At 46.4% G+C, this 23,057-nt stretch overlaps 1 protein-coding gene and 1 long non-coding RNA gene across 14 annotated transcripts in view; one reads left to right on the forward strand and one right to left on the reverse strand.

Moving 5' to 3' along the window:
* Zfp536 (zinc finger protein 536) overlaps positions 1 to 23,057 on the reverse strand; it is a 456,017-nt gene that overhangs the window by 108,921 nt on the left and 324,039 nt on the right. The gene's annotated exons all lie outside the window — the stretch shown is intronic.
* Gm51477 lies at positions 12,453 to 17,254 on the forward strand. The gene is made up of 3 exons (XR_003946751.1): positions 12,453 to 13,309; positions 16,681 to 16,776; positions 17,155 to 17,254. It is a non-coding gene; the product is annotated as a predicted gene, 51477 (long non-coding RNA).

Genomic DNA, 23,057 nt, shown 5'->3' on the forward strand with positions numbered 1-23,057 from the left:
CTTCCTGTTACTGACAGATAAAAGGAGCACCCAGGTGGACTGATGCAGGAGCTCTCTGTGGGCTGAACTGTGAACCTCAACCTGGCCTGGGAAGTCAGTGCTGAGGTCCTGTAACCAAAGACTTTTCCTCTAGGGAAAATGCTATCGAGAGAACCGATAAAGTTCTTGGTCAACGGGCAAGGAAAACAACCAACAGGAATTTACGAAGAACAAAGGATAATTCTTAGCAGCCCCACACTAAATTCTTGACAGAGCAGTGTAAAAGCCAAATGTTTGGTGCCTGGTTTCTATGATGGGGCCTCTTCCCTGCTGTACTATTGAAGTCAAGTCTGTGCACACAGGCTGAAGACCAGAAGCTGGCTTTGAATGGGTATGCATCTGAGCATCCAACCCGCTTAGCATAGTTTCATTATCTTCTAGGTACCAGGTAGGCTATGTCACCACCATGAGCTTCCACATGTCACATGCCCTGTATCCTTTCTACCCAAATGCAGATCAAAGGCATGTTCAGTATGTGAGAGGGATCAACATCACGTGTGAACCAGAAGTCCCTGGAATCCTGAGAAACCATAGGGTATAGTCACTGGCCTGAGAACCCTGGTCCTGTCTGTCTCCTTGGCCTCAGACAGCCCCTCTGATTACATATCCAGTGCAGCTCTCAGACACTGAGGTAAGTGCACTGGCTAGGAGCATTTGGGACTAGACTACAGACTTCACAAGAATACTACATTCACAGCTTTCCTTCTAGTGTCTCAGTGAAACCAGTTACATCATAAACACGGTGCATAGAAGCTATGGCCAAGATTCAAACCAGATAAGACAGTCATCACTAAAGACAGCAAAGCTGGAGAAGCAGAGCCACCTAAGTCCTTTGAAGTTAAAGTCCCAAACAGTAAATACAAAGTTATAGAAGTTGGAGTTTGCCTGCTGAGTTCTGGTCTTGCTTTGGTCTGGTATGTCCTCACTATGTCCCTGTTCCTCCCTTTTGGATTGGTAAGGTATAATCTGACCTATATGGTATGGTACAGGTATGTAGTTTACTTTCTTATGTTGACAGGGGTTGCAATTAAGAGATTGCCTTGAGTCTTAGATGAGATTTTTAATGTTGAAACACTATTGAGACTGTGAAAGATCACGAGGACTTTAAAGTTGGAGTAAATGTATTTTGCATTATGATAGGGAGGCAAGCCCATGGGGGCGGGCGAGGAAGTGGAATGCGGTGGTTTAAGTAAGAGATGGTTCCCATAAGCCCAAGCATTTGAATACCTGGTCTCCCAGTTCATGGAGCTGTTTGGGGAGGTTTTGGAGGTACAGCCTCCCTGGGAGAAGTGTGTCACTGAGGGAGGGGGGTGGCTTTGAAAGCTCAGAGCCTCACCCTACTTTCAGTGTTCTCTTTACTCTGTGCTTGCAGTCCGTGGTGTGAGCGCTCAGCTTTCTGCTCCTGTGGCCACTCCTGCTCATAACTTCTTCATGTCTTCCCCACCACAATGAATGCTTATCTCCCCAGAACTGTAAGCCCAAATAAACTCTTAAGTCACCTCCATTCTGTTGCTTTATCACAGCAACAGAAAAGGCTTTTGGGGAAACCAAAGGATGAAAGTCCTGTGACTGCTAGTCCACAGACAACAGAGTGAAGTGTCATCAGGTTCCTAGGCTGTACCCTACACTCTCATAACGCCCTGCATCCTGCCGTGGCTCAAGTGAACACCCATTTGGGAACTCATTTGCCATTTGTGTGTGTTCAGAAGATCTAGGCTTCTGCCTTGTCTTATGAAAGTCTGTGAACGTCCTGTGCCTAAAAAGGTGGGACCTTTTGTTTGCCAGGCTCTGTGGGGCAGGTAAAGTCCTGCTAAGGGGATATAGGAATGGGCAGAACAGGAGATGGGAGGAAATGGCTTTTTTTCCAAAATAAAAAATAAAAGAAAAAAGACTAGTGAACAAAGGAGACAAACCACTTCTATCTGTCAGTTTAAACATAAAACATACAATTTGTATTTCTTTAGTGTGCGTTTTTTTATGCACATATGTCATGTGTACATGGGTCCCTGAAGAGGATAGAAGAACATTTCAGATCCTTTGCAGCTGGAGACAGAGCTGCTCTGGAGGCGCCCAGTATGGATGCTGGAAATCTAACAGACTCAGTCCTCTGGAAGAGCAGTGGGTGTTCCTAACTACTGAGCCACCCCTCCAGCTCCAAAATATACTCTTTGTAAACTAGAATTTTTGTTGAGAGGCCAATGACTGCATTCACCCATTGGCAGACATGGCTGAGTGAGCAGTCTCCCTGTGGGTAGGAGAGGTCTGGCTGGATGGAGAAGTGGTTATCCCTCATGCTCCCTTCCCTTGCCTCATCATTTGTTCTACTTTAATTCTGCCTTCATTGCTCAGAACCCTGAGAAAGAACTGGACTTCTTAGGCTTCTGAAATGTCAGGCCATGGTAGTTTTTGGGTACGGCCTCCTAGGAACCCCAGAATCATGTATATGGCTGGGAGATGTGAGGGTTCCATGGGTGCCTAGGTCCCTGCCCACATCTCCTCATATCAATGCTTGTAGCCACTGTTTTCTTGTGTTAAGATGAGACGAACAAGACAAGGGAATATCAGAGTTAGTGAGTGCCGCTAACCAGGCATGGCGAACCGCAGCAGCCAGTGAAGACTGAGGGCCCCAGGCTTTCCCTGAATGCCTGATGGGTTGCTAAGGATGGACTATCCTGAAGCTCAGGGCCTTCTGAGTCCTTCTGGTCATCAGTACTGTGTGCACATCAAACGGTAGTTGCTGTGGGTAGTTAACTCTGAATGCACTCTTGTGCAATTCGTGGGATCACTAGTTTAGAATGCTGGGCATCAGACACCTGGGTCCACACAGCTACAAAACAAAAGAATGGGATTGGGATGTGTTGCCTGACGGCTGCATAAAGTCCCTTAACTACACTTTACCCTACCTATCTGTGTCACAGACTCGGGCTTCTCAGAATCGAGCTGTTTCTTGGATGCTGACTGCTCCCCTCAAGCCCATATCTTAAAGGCTTGGTCTCCAGGGTGATCTACAGCAGTAGGATGCTGAAGAGGAGCCTGATGGGAAGAAGTTAAGTCATTAGGGGCATATCCTTGGAAGGGACTGTGGGCTCTACCCAACCTCTCTCTCTCTTCATCCTGGCTCAAGATTGGAGCTTTCAGTTCACTCAAATGCATGTTAGACCATGATGTGCCACTATTTGCCTCTCCCCAGAAAGGAGCTGATGCAAGGACTGCTCTTTAAACCTCAAAAGCTGTGCACTGAACAAGCCCTTTCTCTGTATAACTTTAATAGCCGCAAATATCTTATTGTGTCAGCGCAGACCTGATGAGAGCAATCGCCTCCATGGGCTGTCACCTTCACCTCGTCAATTCATAAGAGGGCACTTTTCATCTCACAATAAATGCCAGCTTGGTGCTGTGGGACCCATTGTCTAGGATGGGAAACTCATGCTATTTAGGGCTATGCCATCTGTATGTTTCCAAAGCCTGCAGAATTCTAGCACAGGAACTGACCAAGTCCTATGTGTCCTCATGTCAGCATGGAGAGCCACGGCCTAAAAAGGACAGCAGCTCTGGGACCATACCATAGAGCTCAGTGGGACCATGAACCTTGAGCTCCAACAGGTAGCGGTAATACATTAGTGGTAATGAATGAAGTTGTATTGGTCCAGAAATTGGGAATCACCATGATGAAATATCCAGGCTGGCCAGTTTAGCAAACCTAGCATATTAAGAAATCATATAGGGCCCAGGTGTGGTAGTACATGGCTTTAATCCCAGGACTCAGGAGGCCGAGGCAGGGGGTTTTGTATAAGTCTGAGGCCAGATTACTCTATATAGCAATTACTATAAGCCATAGAGGGTCAGGAGATGTGGTTCTGCAGTTAAGAGTGCTTGCTGATCTTCTAGAGGACCTCAGTTCAGTTCCCAGCACCCTTGCCTAAGCTCCAACTCAGATCCAGGGGTTTTGATCCCCCCTTATATCCTCCAAGACTATTTGCATGTATACACACACACACACACACACACACACACACATACACACACACGAATGCCTGTATGCACACGTGCCAGTAAGCACACACACATGCAAATAAAAATATAAATATCTTTAAAGGGAAAGGAACCACAGGAAAATTCTCCCCAGTGCTAGGGAGATGAGCTCTTGAGTAGTCACCCTCTCAATTGCAAGCAAAAACGGATCCAGAATGCAATGGGGTTGCCCACAAGGTCAACCCAAGTGGATGGAAAGAAGACCATTCATCCACAGACAGCCTGATACTAAGATTTTTTTTGTCTTGTTTTCTTTTTGTTGTTCCCAGCTAAGAAATATGGTACCATATGGCAGCTGCTTCATCTCACAGCCTCATATAACCTATGCGGCCACCCGACCCAAAAAGAAAGGAAAAAAAAAAGTTTCCCTAAATGTTGTGTGGCCCAATACTTTGTGATGCCTCTTTTTCTCCCTCCAAATGCTGCTACTTTTTTTTTCCTTTTTGCAGCTTTAGAAAAATAGATAATTACTTCAGTTAATTTCAGCAAAACAGTTCAAACTCATCAGGGCTGAACAAGTATAATTTAATGCTCCTTCTGACTTATTGTTGTGACTAGATGCGGATTGATGATTAAAGTGGTAAACACTAGCGTTTCTGAGAAATGGCTGACTCGGCTGCCAGCGTGTCACAGGGAGACACCTGCCCCCATGGCTGTGCCGCGATTGTGACTGCGCTCCGGGCTGTCAACAAAGAATATAAGTATTTGACAAGGTGTTATCTAATTGTGTTTTTAAAAGCCACGATACATACATCCTTTAATGTGTCACTTGAAGCAGCCAGAGAGTTTCTTTTATTACGAAGTACAAAGGAAAAATGAATGGCTTGCATTTTCCTCTCTCCCTCTCTCTCTCTCTCCCCCTCCCCCCTCTGTCTGTTTGTCTGTCTGCCTCTCTTTTCTCCTATTCCTTTCCAGGCTTTCCTATTTTCCCTTCATTCTTTGTAATATATTGTGCTTTTCAGTCAAACGGGCTTTTATTTAAATGGTTGCCTAAAATAGCTCGGCAGCATTAGGTCTGTACGAAGGAAGAGCAGTATGTTCCACAGATGATCTTTGCTTTGGTCCTGGGAGGCAAGAGCTCATGGTCACAGAAGGGCACAAATCTCTCTGGGATGCTCTAAGCCCTGAAGCAGGGACTGGGATGGGGTGGCCTGTGGAGATGGCCCCTCCCTCTCTTCATCCCATCTTTCCTTTACATAAAATCTCATTCTGTCTTTCTCCATCTCCTGAGCCTTGGGCGACTATTCTTTCTGGGCAATACCTTTTACAAAGAATCATGTCAATTGTGAAGACATAGCTGGACTCCTCAAGGAGTTTGGATACAGGGGCTATGTAGGGAAGACATGCCCCACCAGCAATAGGTAAGTCGATGATGCCCTGCATACTGAGAATCCTCCAAGAACCATCTAGGAAAACCACTTAGGAAGGGCAGATGGTAGGCTGACGTAGGAGGGACAACTAACCACAGTTGGTCTTAGAATGCAGAATGCTATCACTACCCCCAAATCCCCAGGAATTCAAGGTAATGGGGCAGAACCCAGTGTCTCCTTTACCCATGAAGAAACTAAGATCAGAGATCAAACCACAGAGGCTCAAACACAGAAGCCAGATAGACCAAAGTCTCCTGATGGCCTTGTCCTTTTCCATGGAGACTCAGGGCTCTGGCTTCTTGGCCACCCTCTCTGAGACCTGCATATAGGCTGTGCCCTGGGATGTTCCAGCCCAAGCAGATAGCATCTTGTAAGGCACAGCCTCCTCTTGGAGGACCAGCAGGCCACCAGAAATGCTGGGCATTCTGTAAGCTGCTTCTGGGGTACAGCATGGAATGTCAGCCGAAGAGGATTTCTGGAAGCAGTTAGGGCATGCCTGTGGTCCCATCTCTCATTCCTACACCAGGCCCTCCTCTCTGCTTCTATGAGCCAGGCCAGCTCCACTTTGGTTTCACTAGATAGATATAAATTCCGAGGCATGGTGTCTCTTTTCGGAAGAGTCAGGGGAAAAAAAGAATGAAGGACAGATCAGCTTAATGCCCCCTTCAAGGGACGCAGGATCACGAAGCTTGAAAGCCCTGAGTGTACCCCTGCTTCTTTTCAGCAGGCTCCACTGGCGTCCTGGGGACAGAGGCCTAATGATCTGGTCAAATCAGCCATTTAATCCGTCATAGTCAATGCCATGTGGAGAGTCCAGCAATTTGTTACTGGTTATACAAGGAAGCCGGCAGCCAGTGAGGGAGGAAAGGAACGAGGAAGGAAGCGGGCAGGGTAAGCCTGAGGAGGCTGAGAGTGGGGGGTGGGGGACCCTGCAGCCTGATCTTGCATCTCACCAGCCATCATACTGAAGGCAGCCGCTGAGACACTAGATAAAAGACCCACTTTTTGCAGCTGTCCCCAGAAGGTACACAAGAGGGAGTGTGCAGAGCACCTGGCTTCCTGTCAGGTGTCTGTCACAGATGCTGGCAGCTGGGTCAAGGGATAACAGTGGGGATGATGAGGTGTGGGTAGGGCAGCCATTGGGCATCGTGGGATGGACGTTTAAGAGATAGACCTTCCCAGGAAACAGAACAGTCCAGGCTGTTATTTGATGCGTTCTACAAAATGCAGCTCACCTTCTCACCGTGGCTTCACCCTGACCACCTATTTGTTTTAGTAAATGGCAGGGTCAAACTGGGCTGGCTCTTCTTCAAAGACACTTGATGATCCCATTAAATCTAGCCACTTCCTCTGTCTCTTCTTTCTGCTCCCCCCCCCCATCCTTACCCTCCTTCACCACCTCTTTCTAAATACCCTGCCTTCTTCTTCCTTCCCAGAGCCTGGGCAATTCGGCTTTGAAAGCTTCAACCTATCTAACTTTGGCATTCCTTCCGAGTTATCAGAGGGCCAACAGCATAGGAACACATCAGCTCTCAAGACCAAAGATATGGGCTTTGACATCCCAAGGGGTCATTGAAAGTTGGGACCCACCTTGTTTCCAACATCCTTTATTATTATTTTATTTTATTTTTTATTTTTTTAGTTCTTGGCCGCCAAGAAGTGAGGTGGGTGCAAGGGGAACGGGGGAGATAAAGACTGTAGGGTCAGAGCCAAGACTGGCCTCACTGAAGACTAGACTAGTGGGTTTTACTCTGCCAGGCCTTGCTACCACCTCTGGGTTCACTTTGTTTGTCTACTGTTTAGGAAAGTCTCCATTTCACGAGGGAGGAGTGGGCTGGGGGTCACTGGCCAGCTGGTAACTCTACAGAAGCATCCGAGTGCTCCTGGGGCAGGACACACGGGACGCCATCTGAGCTTGTAGTTCAGCTTCACGGTCAATTTGACTGTTCAGAGCACTACAGAGTTCTGAGGAGGGTAACTGATTGGAAAGAACCTACCCTGAACTGAGACAGTATAGCCCATGGGTTGGCATCCCTGCTGGAATAAAAGGGTGGAAGGGAAGAAGCAGCTGGGTTTCAGTGTTCCTTTTCTCTGAGCCTAGTCCATGATGAAGAACCTCCAGCCATGATGTTCTGTCCCAGCATAGGGCTGTATAATGAACCCTCTGAACTCAGGAGCCCAAACCCCTCCTCTTCCTCCTCGAGGCTGTTTGTATCGGGTGCTTTGATCTGATGAACACCTAATGAGGAAATACTGGGTGATGTCAGCACAGTGATTATCCTACCATCAGCATCCTGAGGGCCCTTCCTTGTCACCTAAGGATGACAAGAAGGCCTCCCTGGGATCTAAGGGACACGGGGTGGTGCTCACCCTAAGCCTAGAGCCCCCTTGAAGCAGGGATAAGATCTGATACCAAGCAGGAGGACGCAGCATGGCAGAACAGGAGAGCAGCAGGCTGAAGGAATGGAAGGAGACTCTAGTCGGCTCCTGCTTCCCATCAGAGCTGTGGGTACCACGGCCTCCCACTAGAGAGGCAGTACCTCCTGCCAACTTGAGGCCTCGTGGTTCTGAAGCAGCATCCCCTCCCTGAGCAAGTGGCTGCTGTTACAAAGACCCCGAGTATTTGCACAAAGGGGATCTTTTACAACAGGCTTAATGAGAGGTTCTGTTCCAGCTACATGGAGAAGAGGTTGAACTTGACGGTGGCTTCTAAATGGTATGAGCGTGGAAACCCTCAGCAAATAATAAACGCATTTCAAGCTTTATACCTGTTTATTTCACACTTTCTTTAATATACCAATTATTCATGTAACACCTAACTGAGAAATGTGTTATATCCAGCAATCACTTATAAGAATTCGCTAAACAGTAACATGGCGGATATGTCCATCACCCGATCATTTAGCATCCTTCTATAACCATGAACTTGCTGGTAAATGGGGGGTAAAGTTGATTTAATCTTTGAGTTTAGAAAAAAAAAAAGAAGAGGAAGAAGAACCAGAAGATATGTGTGATTATAAGACATTTGCTTTCTATTTCCACAGCCAGTTAGGATTCACAAACATGAAAATCCATTACGAAAGGGAGTGTAAAGTGTGACCGCATCTTGTTCAGTCAATTAGTGAACCGAGCTTGAGCGGGGCGCTTATCTGAGAATCAGCATCCTTCCTCTGACAAGGTAAAGAGTGTATTTAAAGAGGGGGCTGGGATCCAAGGAAACCATCTTAGTTTGCTTTCTGTTGCCATGCCGTGATAAATGCAATGATCAAATGCAACCTGAGGTTAGAGAAGGGTTTCTTCCAGCTCCACCTCGTGCTCCATCGCCGAGGGAAGTCAAGGCAGGAACTGAAGTAGAAGCCATGGAGGGGGCTGTTTACTGGTGCTCCCTGCCTGGTGTTTTAGCTTTGTTATTTATATTTTTCTTCCGTGCATATGAGTGTTTCCTGCATGAATGTATATGCACCAGGTATGTATGTGCCTGGTGCCTGAAGAGACCAGATGAGGGCAATCACATTCCCTGAAACTGGAGTTACAGAGCTATGTGACAAGCAGCATAGATGCTGGCAGCCAAATTTGAGTCCTCTGTGATGTCAGCCAGTACCCTTAATGGAAAGCCATCTTTCCAACCCCTCAACCGGCTTTCTTATACAGCCCAGACTTGCCCAACTAGGTATGGTGTCACCCATAATGTATAGGCCCATCCCATTGGGGTGATCCGTTAAGAAGACAATCTCTCCCAGACAGGGGTTCCTCGGGTACCTTCTTCCCAGGTGACTTTAAGGCTTGCAAGTTGATGATGAATATTAACCATCTCAGAGACCTTGACCCAAGCACACAAACTTGATATTAAGATGCCTCCTTACCCACCCTATATTCTATACCACATCCTGAAAGTGGGGTCCAGCAAAGAAAGTATTTAAATATTCATGAAGATAAATGGAAAATTTCCCGGGCGCCCCTTAATTCGAACAGACTCTCTTGTGTTATACTGTTAGAAATCCTTGGTGCTACCCTGATACTTTTATGCACCACCAATGGATAATTTATCCCAAAAGGGATGCTATTTTTGCTTTGCAAGAATTTGATGCATAGTGACTTGTGCATGGCAATTACCCTGCACATCTGTATTCTGATTATGATATTTAGTGCAAGGGTCATGAATAATAATATTTCTAAATATGCTTATTGCCATCTATAAATAAAGGTTATCACACCGGAGAAGGTTTTGTTTTGGAGTGGCAGAACAAGGCAGGTTAGTTGCAAGACAATAGAGCTTTAATTTTAATATGAAAATAAATACTTAAATTTATAAATATTCAAATGATTGCCAAGGTGCTGGGGCGACGCATCCGTAGCTGCTCACCGAGCGAGCCCTAAGCTCTGGAAAGTTTTCCAAGAAAGTTTCCCAAGGCCACCTTATTACCTTGGCAAAGATACTCTCAAGGATGGAGCCTATCTCCAAGGGAGGTGCTTCTTGTGTGTTTTAATAAAATGGCTGTTTATGATCGAAGGCACGCTACAGACTATCTTCTCAAATGCCTGTGACTCAGACACGGGAGTCAATGAGGAGCAGCAGTAGAGCATGGTGGTGGGGAGATGAGAGAAGACATGGGAGAGAGGCACCAGCAGCATCCTTCATGAGGTCAGGTGGTGAGGGCTCATCAGCAGTGAGAGCATCTGCCAGCAGGAAGAGCCATCTTCCTCAGTTGCTGTTGCTTTGGATCTAATGTCTTTTCAGCCAAATGGGTGACTGTAACTTGCCTTTGCCTCCATCCTGCCCCTTGGAATTCAACTGTCAGAGGTCCATCTATCTGGGAAGCAGACCTTACTTGTGCACACCGAGAACCAGGTAACTCAGGACACACCAGAAACCTATTATGGTTTCTCCCGCCAATCTCCTGGAGGAAACTTTTACCAGATCTTATCAGTCACTTCACAAAGACTAGTTTCCCCTCAAAGGAGCTGGGTATCAAAGAAATGTTGTTGATAAGCAAGTAACAGAGTGGCTTCTTACAGACAACTAGAGTATGTGTATATGGTGCTGCAGGCCTGAAATGCAGGTCCTGGGGCGGGATGAAGTGGGGTATAGGGTAAGGCAAGCTTCCTGGGATGCAAATCTAAGCCCTGTCTGGCTTCTGGTGGGGTGTGGGGAGAAAGGAAGTGAAGGGAAGAGAAGGAGGGGGAAGGGGGGAAGGAGAGGGGAGGGGAAGAGAAGGGTAAGGAAGGGGAAATGGAAAGAAAAATAGAAGAATTAAAGCTCTTTGATGCACATAAATCCAAGGTTCTTGCTCTGCAGTCTGGAGAGTGGCCCAAGGAGAGTTTTCCTGAGGGACCTATCAGTGTATAGACATGACTATGAGACCCATGCTTCAACTCCTCCTGAGGCTGAGCTCTTTGGGAAACAGAGGTACACTGCTATCCATCTACACCATGCTGTGTAGAGCGCAGCACATGCTGATGATGCATGCCTGGGCAGATGGGTTAAAGTCCTCCGTGAGATCCTGTTTTTCAAGACAGTCCTAAAAGCAAAGAAGCCAACCCTGAGCCTCCCTAAGTCACAAGGCAAGGCCAAACAGACCAAGAGAACCAAGAAAGGGCATGTCCCCACTCTCTTCTTTGCCCAGCCCCCAATACCCTAAAAGGAGGGCCCTCAAGAGGAACAACTTTTGCCATGAGGCATCTTCCGACCACACATCAGCCAGAATGAGGAAATGAGAGCATCCTGCTATCTATCGATGGCACTGGGGCCCAGATAGGCCAGATAAAGGAGTCTGTGAGTCACTCTATGGCACTACATGGTTCACCTCAATACTGTCTAGGTCTGATGGACAGAACTGTCCCAAGTCTCTTAAGCTGAACCTCAGTGTGAGTTCCTCCACCCCCGACTTATCTCTGGATCCATTTCTCAGGACTCAGAGATCTTTCAACATACTTATAGACACTCCCACATCCCATCACTGGATCAGACCTTAGATAACTTCTGAAAAGATGGTTGCTGCACTTTCTGTGACAGCATTCTCAAAGTGTGCTTTTCTGCTTTCTTCATGATGCCTCTGTGACTCTAAAGTCAATCCTCTTCCTTCCCTCCCTCCCTTCCTCTCTCCCTCCCTCCCTTCCCTCCCTCCCTTCTTTGCTCCCTCCCTCCCTCCCTCCCTCCCTCCCTCCCTCCCTCCCTCCCTTTTTTTCCTTCCTCTCATGTACTATGAATGAAACTCAGGGCTGTACCCTTGTTAGGCAGGTGTCTCTTTACTTCTGAGCTAGGCTTGCAGTCACTCCCTGATAGATTTTAGACAAGTGCTATTTCACAGAACTGTGTCCCCATCACCACCCCCTTTTCTTTTGTGAGGCAAGCCCTTGCTAATACACCAGCAGGTCTTGAAAGTACCCTGTAGCCCAGTCAGACCTAGAATTTGTGATCTTCCTGCCTCGGCCCTGAGAAACTCAAGGCTGCAGCCCTGGGCCAGGCCTGTCCAAAGCCATATTCTCACCATCTCTGACACAATTTTCTCCCCCCTAGAAACACTTGCCCTTATTACTTTTTACTAAATTTATTCTGGAAGAAAGCTTTATATCAGAACTGTAAGTGGAAACGCAGTGCTACTTGACATAATTAGAAAACAGTCAGACCTACGAAACAGTGACACGGAAAAGTGGTATTAAATTCCAGCTGGAATCAAGCGCCTGAAAAGGCTCCAGGCCTAAGACCTTCTCCCTCTAGGTTAAAAATTGTGATTAACAAACGGTGGAGAGGGGTTAAGGCAGAGAAGCGCTGGGCTGCTGTTTTCTTTTGGGTTTTAATCAGAAAAGAAAAAAAATAGAAGAAAATAGGAAGAGAGATGTGTTTCCCAGGACAGAAAGCTGCATTTCTGATGACATTCAGGGAGTGGTATATGCCCCATATGCCCTGCACTGGGAAACTGTTACCTCCTGTGACCCCAAACCACATAAAGGCTTGCTTCCTCCTTGGCCTGAACCCTTCTGTAGATCTTTAACTCAAATGGATATCCCAAACTCTGCAAATGGCACCTTGGTTCTGTTGATGATCACCGAGACTGGAACACCCGGCTTCTTCCACACAGTCCTGATGACACTGAAGAGAACCCAGCCTGGGGGCTGCATCTGGCACATCCCTACTCAGTGAGCGGTGTTCGGGTGCAGGCACCAGAACTCCCAGCTTGTTCTGCTTCGGGGCTTGCTCTCTGCCTGAATGGCCCCGACCGAACGCTGTACACTGTACGCCAGGAGCTGAGAAAGATCGCAGGCTAAGCAATTTGACCTCCAACCCAGCAGGTGCGACAGTGATTCAAGGCGCAGCTGCTGCCTAAGGGAGCTCCCAGGGAAGCCACGTGTTGCAATTGGATGAAGATTGAATGCACTTTGCAGCTGGGGCCTTGGGAGAGTGAGCTGGGACTCCCACAGGAAGAAGCTGGGTACCACAAGTAGAAGAGCTGCCGAGCCACTGGTGGCGAATCCACACACGCACCCACAGAGTGGGCTAAGTTACACACACTCGACTTAACACAGGACTAGCTTCGACTTAACCTACTGATCCTCAAACCTGGCACTGCTGCAGGCTGCCGAGGTTCACAGGGAAGTAGCCAGTGAAGAGGGCCGAGGTGAAGCCGTTTTGCGCAATGCTGCCCTCAGATATGAGCTCAGTGGTTCTTTTGGGGGCTACAGTCTAAAGAGCATCAAGCTGAAAATCGATAGCTCAATTGGCAATCAAGCGTGTGAGTAACTGGATGTGGGCGGGGGCTTCATAGGACAGCGAAGAGGTCCGTGCCTGTCATCTGGTGCCTACCATGCCTGCTGGGCCAGGAAACTGATGTCAGGCATCACTGGGAGATGAGCACCTCGGGAGCCTTACAGTGAGTGGAGAAGATGCTGCGCATTGTAACGGAAAGTCTTTAAGAATGGAGGTGGGGTGGGAGGGGAGGGGGCACCCAAAGATCTTGACTGAGTTGAGAAAAAAAATTCATCCTATCACTTGTTAACTATTACTGTCATTTAAACCCTTCTGAGAATAGATCTAACACTGGGTTGCTTTGAAGGCTTGATATGTCTTGTAATCCATAGATTATTGAAGTTAATTTCTCTGCTGAGATCCTGCTATCAGGAGAAATTGCATGCATACTCAAAAATTGGGAGGAGAGAGAGAGACAGAGAGAGAGAGAGAGAGAGAGAGATTTTAAATTGGATTTCTGTTAAATCTCTGTCCAGAAAAGTAGGGGTGATAGAAATGAACGTTTCAGGATCAGCAAGGGGTAAAAACCAAAACTCAAACATGCCCTCTGCCCTCCTGATCTTTTCTCAGATCTGGGTATGGAAGCAAGCACCTGCAGTCTTAGCATTTGGGAGATAGAGGCATGAGTTCAAGACTAGCCTGAACTATATACATACGAGAGCCTGCTTCACCAAGCCAAGGCCAGGGAGTGGGGGCTGTCGGTAGAACATCTGCCTAGAAAACAAGGCTCTGGCTTCAATTACCAGCGCCACAAAACCTTTCCCCAAGGTATGTGTGGACCAGCGCCTGTGATTTGCGAGCGGCATGCCCTCTCTTAGCTGGAAGTCTTCTGTGGTTGTTGTGGGAGAAGCCCCACGTAGCAGAAGATAAAGTGGGCAATAACGGTGTTCAGATTTAGATCACTGTGAATCATTTTTTCCATACTTTAAATTAATTTTAATTGAATCTCATCCTCTTGACTTTCATTTACTTTTAAATGAGTTTCAGTTGTAAAGTTAGAATGCAGGTGACTCTGGGAGTTGACAAGTTTTAGTGTTTTGATCATAGATTATTATATAATGTTGACAAATGTTCCTTGGCCTATAATACTGCACATGAAATGCCACGAGACACCCAGGGTCCTCTCGATCCACACAATATTTTACAAGGAGGCAGAAAGCAGGCTGTGTTCAAATAGGATTGATTTCCAGAAGGCATGGTTGTTTCTAGGGAGTTGCAAATAACTTACCAGTTTATGACTGTCCTCTGAAGGTGGCGGGCTAGGAGAGCTTTTCTAAAGATGATACTTAGTCCTGGAAACGGTACCAAGTGACAGAAAGAGAAAGGGTGGGAACTAGGTATTTCCCTGGCTTGATAATCAAAGTGGTTTTGGTTTTTGTGATGCTGGGGACTGAACCCAGGTTCTCCTGCCTTCTGGACCGCTGTTATTACTGACCCACGCCACTAGCTCCAGCTCTCTCAAAGGTGTGTGTGTGTGTGTGTGTGTGTGTGTGTGTGTGTGTGTGTGTGGTTTTGTTTGTTTTTGTTGTTGTTGTTGTTTTGTTTTTCCAAGCTGTGTCTATGAACTTGGTTCTGAATTTCAGTCATTCCTTCCTGGAATGACAGACGGACTCAGGATCTTGGAAGGACCTCAATACCTGCCAGAATCTCTCGCACCCAGGGACAGAACCAAGCCAAGTAGAGGATGGTCTAGTTGATTGAACTTGGGCACAGTGCTGGGCCAGTATATTTGAGCCTATTTCTTCCCCAGAGCAATGTTATGCAGCCTTAATCTTAGAAAGACCTTAGCACTTGCCCAAGGATATGTGGCTATTAAGCCGTAGCACTGAATTCCAAGCTAACTGTAAGACCCTCAATGACATCAGCATGTTGGGGAGAAGGTATCTCGTCCTGTTGACTGCTTTAAAGGGGCACATTGCCTAATTCTGAAGTAAGTGGAGGGAGGCATTTCCCACACTCGGCATTGCAGCAAATTCTGAAGTTGATGTTTGTGATGTCAAGCTGTGTTCTGTAGACGGAGAATGTTCTTATCTCATTTTACCTGGATTCAACATAAAAGGCTTCCTGAAGGATGTGAGGCTTGAAATAGCTGTTGGATGATGGGGAGGAGAGGAAGGGGGCCTAGTGTAGGCTGATTGGCAGTGCCCCAGTGAAGATGGGAAGAGTGTGTGTCACACACAGTTAGCAATGAAAGCAACTTGGAACAGAGAGGCTGTGGTTAGCCTGGGGTGGGTGTTGGCTTGATTCTAGATGCATGGAAGGCTTGGGGACACCAGTTCTTGTGATTAGGAAACTTCTTCCAAATCCCCAGTTAATATTGTTAGGACCTACTGACCACCAGCACCCATATCAGGGCTCTTGGGTTGCCACCACTAGGCAAGCTTGCCAAGCTCCTGTCATCCATCTCCCAGCTTCCACTGCTTTCCAGCAAGGCCATCAGATTATGACTATAAATGGCTTAATCCTCTGAGGAAGCAAGAGACTTCATGATCCAGTCATCTCTGGACAGGATCCACCAGCTGGGGACCAAGTGTTTGGTGCATAAGCCTTTGTAGAAGGACACCTCTTACCCAAACTACAATAATGGGTCATTTCCAATGAAAGGATAGTCTTAGACAGTAGAGAATAAACACACACACACAGACACACAGATACACACAGATACACACATGAACACACATACACACACACACACACACACACACACACACACACACTAAAATACAAGTATCTGCAAGGTGTACACTGGAGAGTGGACCAGAAATAGTTTCATAAAACAAGAAAAGAAAGCAGGGCATGGACTGGCCCAGGACAAGCTGCAAGGTTTTTTCTTGAACTTCACTTTGAATAAATGGATATTCACATGCAGAGATATTAACACACTTTTATTTAATCACCAGTAAGATTAACACTACAGTAAAAAAAAAAAATCCCAGTGGCAGAGAGACAGCGGGAGACACATTTTCATCACACCCAGGCTGAACACACGACACCTTCACTGGCAGCTTTCTTACCACTGATCCCTTGTGTGGGAGGGGCTGCATGAAAATGACTCTCGAGCTAAATGGTGTTCTCTGGCTGAATCCCTCCTGGAGAAGCATACAGGAGTCCCTGTACCTGTGTGACTTCATGCCGGAGTCCTGCCTGGGGAGCGGCTTGTTCAGAGCCCCATTTCTGTGAGCTCCATGTTGGACACATCCTTTGGGATACAGGATGAGCTGCAGCAGGGCATGGTGCATGTGTGCACATACCACACTCATTCCCTGATCCATCTCAGAGGAAGCCCTGGTACAAAGCAGTCTGACGACTCCATCTCAAGACTTCCCACTTCTGGAGCCAGGCCCAGGACCATTTTTAGAGTCTTCAGGCTCCCCCAGGTCCCTTTTCCCTTCTACCATTGTCCGTGGCAATGCCAATTGTTTTGAAACCTTCCTCCATTGACATTCACCTCTGTCTTAACAGTTCTACTCTGTAAAATGGGTCTCCTTCCAACAGGTCCTGTGATGATCAGTGTTGTTGAGGCCTATGGATTCACCCAGTGCCACCTCGTCATGGCAGAGGAACCCTGAGAGAACTAGAAGCTTCTCTAAGGTCAGTCAAGGAAGGAAGGAACTACTAAGAAAACCAGGTCATCTTTGGTTGTAATTATAGGAAGTGCAGCATGAATATGAATTGTTCCCTGTTTTTCCCTGTCTGAGCAAAACTATATACATAGTTCTGAACAGAACTATATACATACATACATACATATATACATACATACATATGGGTATATAATATATATATGTGTGTATGTATATATGTATATATATGTATATATATGCATATGTGTATATATACCTAGATAGATACAGCCCCCAGAAGCAGGAGCTATAGAACCCTAGGCACCCCCTTTCTTTGTGGGGGTGGATGCTTTGGTACTGTGTTTCATAGCCTGATTCCTCACTAATGAGTGTCGTGATTTTCCAGGTGCCAACTGAAGCTTCTAGAATGGATGAGTCCCTGCTATCAGGGATATGATCAAAAGCCATCCCGGTAGGCAAGACCCCTTTCTGGGTTTAAAAGCAAACCCTTCCATTGCAACAAGTAAGTTTCCATGACGAATTTCCAGGCAGGGAAGGAGAGTTGAGCTTGTAATTTAGTTATTTTTTTTCCCTTAAAGACCTCATCTGAATTGTGAGCTGGCTTTTCTAAGACCCATTCCCCTGGGTGTCAAGGTTTGAATCCGGAATGTCCCCCACAGGCTTGCGTTTTGAATGCTTGGTCCTATTCTGGTGGCCCTGTGTCAGGAAGTTCTAGAAACTTTGGGAAGTAAAGTCTAGTTGGAGAAATTGGGTCACCTGAGTACATGTCATTGGAGCTATGTTGTCCTTGTCTACTTCCTGTCCTGCTGTCTGCTGTCCACCATGATGCAGACAGCTTCCACTATGTACCCCAATGTCATGAGCTATGCTGCCTTCCTCTCCCAGATGCACTGAAACCATTTAAGGTCATGAATGTAAGTAAACTGTTCCTCCCTCAGCTGCCTCTGTCAGGATTGTGCACAGTCACTATAGACTCAAAAGTTACACACACATTCAGGTCACATGGATTCCAGATCTAGAGAATTCTAAAGGGATCTGTTAGTGTTTGTGAGCTCAGAAACTGTACTAAATTCTTCTAGGGAGTTATTTATGCATGAAAGGAAGACACACAGATTCCTGGGGGCCTTGGACAATGCTGGGTCCACTGTGGCTCAAGTTGCTCCATTCCCTTGTATACTCGTGCAACCTCCCCATCTGACCTGAGAAGCCTGTGGCCCAGGGTTCTGCATTTGGTATCTGTGGGGCCACCAGTAGGGTGATTTCATATAGTCAAGAACAAGGCTTGTCCTGACTGCTGCAGATACCTAGGTGACAAAGAGGTCCCAGACAGGAGAAAGAAAAGCTATAAAGCCTCCAATGAGGCCTAGGGATGATCTGGGATTTTCTGTAGCCCCCATTATTTCTGAAATCCCTCCAAGTATCATGGTAACCTGAACCCAGAGAGCTAGTTCCTAGCCTGAGAGCCAGCTGCTAAAAAGAAAGTGGATCCCTCGAGTTCCCAGGTTCTACACACACAGCCCTCCTTTGAAGGAATGGATGAAGGAGGCAGGTTACCAGTCTCTTTATCTCATATCACCAATGTACAGAGATAACTGGTGGTAGAATGCTTGGTTGGGCTCTGTGGTAGTTTGAATTAGAATGGTCTCCATAGCTCATATCTTTGAATGCTTGGACATCAAGGAGTGGTACTAGTTGAGAGGGATTAGGAGGCATGACCTAGTTGGTGTAGGTGTGGCCTTGTTGGAGTGGGTGTGGCCTTTTTAGAGTAGGTGTGGCCTTGTTGGAGGAAGTGTGTCACTGGGAGTGGGCTTTAGGGTTTTAAAATATCAGGCTCAGTAACTCTCTTTTCCTTCTGCCTGCAGATCTGGATGTAGGACTCTTAACATCTTCTCCAGCTCCATGTCTGCCTACATGCTGCCATGCTCCCTACCATGATGACAATGGGCTAAATCTCTGAAACTGTAAGCCAGCTCCAATTTTTATAAGAGTTTCCATGGTTATGAGGTCTCTTCATAGCAGTTGAGCACATAGACAGACATCTAGCTGATGCCTCTCTTAGACATCTCAACATTCATGCTCTGAAGACATCCATGCTACCTACGCCAGACTCCTGATGCTGGTGTCCTGAGAGACACCATTTTCTACCTATCTGAGATGGGACAGGAAGTACTAAGGACCCACCAAAGAGAGGCTAGGCATCTTAAGCACTGATTTTCCATCACAGTGCAAATCTGGAAGGCATGAGGAAGAGTCGGGACTCAGAACGGGAAAGAGTTATTGAGCTAGCAGCTCTGTGTGGACTTTCCTCTGAGGACTGGAACACATGGCCCATTCTGAAAGCATTTGGCAAGAATGGGTGAGAAGAAGAAGCCAGCAGGGAGATGAAGGGCAGGAGCTTTCTGTTCAGTACAGGTATCCCTAAAGCCCTAGCATAGACCTTTGGAATATGGACAGACTGAAGTAGCCAGGAGGCTGCAAACTCTTTCAAGACATCCCTATAAAAGAATGCTTTCTGCAGGGAGAGACAAAGGCCTTTCCCTCAGGGGAGGATGGATCCAAGAATGCAGAAAACAGACAGCTTCAGGAAGGACTTCAGAACACATCAGGAGAGCATAGTACCCTGAGACTGAAGGAATTAAATAACTCCCTGTCCTGAGCCATTTAATTCTGTTTCCTAACCCCTAACCTCTACCCACTTGCTTGACCTCCACTTCTCATTCTCATACCCCATTCTCCCCTTCTCTTTGTGCGTGTGCGTGTGCGTGTACAGATGTGCAGGTGCTCAGGTTCTCATGCCCATTTATAAAGGCAGGAGCCCAAAAAGTACATCTGGTATACCACTCTATCACTTTCTACCTTCTTACTCTGAGACAGGGTCTCTTATTGAACTTGGAGCTAAATTTCTGGCCAACAAACCTGAGCAATCCCCCTGTCTCCACCCCCTACAGTGTATGAGTACGTAAAATGGCTGGCTTTTTATTTTTATGTGGGTGCTGCTGATTTGAACTTGGGTCTTCATGCTTACACAGCAAGTACTCTTGACTATAGAACCAAGCGCCATCTCCTTCCTTAGCCTTGGTTACAACTTCGGGGACACAGGGAGCTAGATCCTGATTACACAGGTGACTCTCTCCATGCATGTCTCACACAGTGTGGCTGTGTGACTTTGGCCAATGGGACAGTAGTTAACCATACAAACAAAATAGAGCTTGGGCATTCCTATTTAATCTCTTGGAGGAGCCTCTGCAACGGAAACTAGTGTATGATAACCTAGAGGCTGAGAGGCTACTTGGTACAGGACATTTTATCCCCAGCCAAAGCCACTCTAGGCCACCCAGTTCCCAGAGACCTTTGAGCTGTGGACAGAGGTGTGGATAAGTCCAATTAAAGTCAGCTGAGCCCAGCTTGGATCAGCAGAATCGCCATCTGATACAAAGGTGATCTTGGAGGAAGGGGGCTATATTGCTGCTATTTTAACTACTCATTTTGTGGATATTTGTTACACAGCAGTAGCTAACTACTACAGCTCTAATATGACCATACTATTTTCATTGCTAGTTACTGAATGAGGGGCTAACCATTGTTTTAGCTCTCTAGACAAGCTTATGCTAAGAAGATGACTTAGCTGTTGGTTTTCTGAATTAGTTACAACTAGTATTTCACTTCTACCACAGGCAGAACTCAGATCTAAAGGTAGATAAATATAGCCCAGATATGGAGCTAAACCCTTAATATCCATAATCTTACACAGTCATGCCAGGTCCATACCTCAGATGTTCCCCGGCTTATGATGGTTCAATTTAGTATTTCTGAAATCTACAGTCATGCATAAGCAATATTCCCTCTGTAGCAGCTGTACTTCACACTGTGAATTTTGATTTTTTTTTTTTTTGTGGCTAGCACTCTGTTTGTGACACTGTCTTGAGATAAAAGACCTTAGTTCCCGATTAGCTATGCAGTCACGAAGGGGAATCAGCCAATCCCTGCAGTGTGTTCTGTTGCCACGATACTCACTACACCACCCTAACTGTTCAGGCCTCTATGGTAACACAGGCTTTGCATACACAGATCATTCCCAGCTGTAGGCTAAATGTCAGTTCTGTGAGCATGCTTTGTGCTGTGGATATGGTTGCTCTTTCCTGTCAACTTCACTGGCTTTGGAATGAGCTGAATGACTGAGGTCCACACACCTCTGGGTGTGCCTGTGAAAATGTGTCCAGAGAGGATTATCTCAGAGAGAAACTCATCCTAGATGTGGGCAGTGCCATCCCATGAACCAGAGACACAGACAATGGAAAAAAGATGGAGTCAGAAGCACACCAATGCTATGCTCTCTCTACTTCCTGGTTGCCATGATGAGCCATGTCTTTCCCTCCCAGATGGAATAAGCCTCTGAAACCATGGGACGAAACATATCTTCTTTTCCCTCTAAGTTGTTTATGTCAGTGTTTGTCATGGTGGTGAGAAAGATGGCTGACATGGTAGGTTACACTTATGTAATATATTTCAATGCCATTCTTCTTTCTTTTTCTCTGGTAACACTGATTGAAACCAGGGCTTCATGCTAGGCAAGAGCCACTGAGCCATGCCCCCAGCCCCTCACTGGGGGATTCTAGATAGGCATCCCACTACCCAGCCACACTCTTATCCCCTAAAATGGATTATTGGCAGGCACTTTGCTACTGAGCCTTGCAACCAGCCTTTTTCTTTTATTTCAACAGTGTCTCATCAAGTTGTCTAGACAGTCCTTAGGCTTGCTATCCTCCTGCCTCAGTCTCCCAAGTAGCAGGTATATTATAAGCCTATGTCACTATACCCCATTCTTCATGTCATTTTCAACATACTATGGGTTCATTGGGATGTATGTAAATCTAAGGGAACTCAGAGAGCACCTGCATTACCGTCCCTCTGTGAGCCCTGGAGCCCAACAGAGCTAAGCAACCTACGCCAGGTCACACCAATGCGAATGGCACAACTGGGCTGTGATGTCAGTTCCTGTTAGTTCTAAATAATGATAAAGCTTGGCACAGATGTGCCATCCAGACCCAGGCAGCCCTCTTCTGACTCAGTGCCAAAGTTGTATGAATGATGCACTTGTCCGGCAGGTGGGACTCCCATTTGTCCCCTTGAGATAGTAGTAGTTAAGTGTTTTTAGATCAAACACACATTTTCAGACGTGGCCATGGTGCATTTTGAAGACTTGAACAGTCTTAATGTTCGGTAGCTTTTATTTTTGACATTTTCGTCCCCCTCTGTTGTTTGTTAGAGAGGTATTAAAAATCCACTTTAATTAATCCATTATTATTAATATAATAAAGCGTATCCCCTGATGTGAATGGTATCAGGCCACAAGTTATTGATTTCTGGCCTCAGAAGTGGACAATTTCCAGGCCTGGATATTCCTTCTGTTTTTAGTTTAGATTAGATTAGATTATTAGTTTACTTGTGTGTATATGAGGCACCTGCATGCAGTATCCAGAGGTCAGAAGAGGGTGCTAGAGGCAATAGAACTGGAGTTGCAAAGGTCTGTGAGCAACCGAGTGTGGGTGCTGGGAACTGAACATGGGTCCTCTGCCAGAGCAGCCAGTGCTAAGCCATCTCCCTGGCCCTTGTTAATTAATTAATTAATTAATTAATTAATTAATTAACGTACTTACTTACAGAACTTTGTTGTACAGTCTAGGTTGACCTTAAACTCACAGACCAACTGGTCTGTGCTGCGAATAGGATCTTAAGTCACCACAGCGACAGGGCTGGGGGACAAGCGAAAGGTACCTCTCCTGGGCTTGGTTTTCTTTGGACTTGGGGTGAAAGCTCAAATTCAGTGAGGAGAAATTGTGTTTGCAGGCCCCATCCTAGGGCCCAGCACAAAGTGAGCACTCACAGACCTCCCTGTGAGTATGGGTTACAGATGTGTAGCACCAAGCTAGCTGTTCAAAGGTTCCATCTATCTAAAGGTCAAGAAATATACATTTGGGTTCTGGGCTTTGAAGCAAGCCTTTTCCATTCACAGGTCTCAGAGTGAGAAGCTGAGCAGGAGGTCCTGGGATGTTCCCCTGGTCCCCTGGGTGTGACCTGTCTCCACTAGGCCACAGAGATGGGTCTTAGTTAAAATCTCTCTCTACGTCCAGAAGCAATACAGCATTTATCTGTCCAGCCTGCCCTCTCTGCTCCCCCACTCCCCCAGAGTCCTACAGTGACTTTTGGAAATATCAGGTCTCTAGCTCAGAAGAATATATATTTATAGGAAATTCATATATATATATGAATTTGCTGGGCTGGTTTTCC

Source organism: Mus musculus, chromosome 7 (genome assembly GCF_000001635.26).
Source record: "Mus musculus strain C57BL/6J chromosome 7, GRCm38.p6 C57BL/6J".
In the NCBI taxonomy this organism is placed as follows: Eukaryota; Metazoa; Chordata; class Mammalia; order Rodentia; family Muridae; genus Mus; species Mus musculus.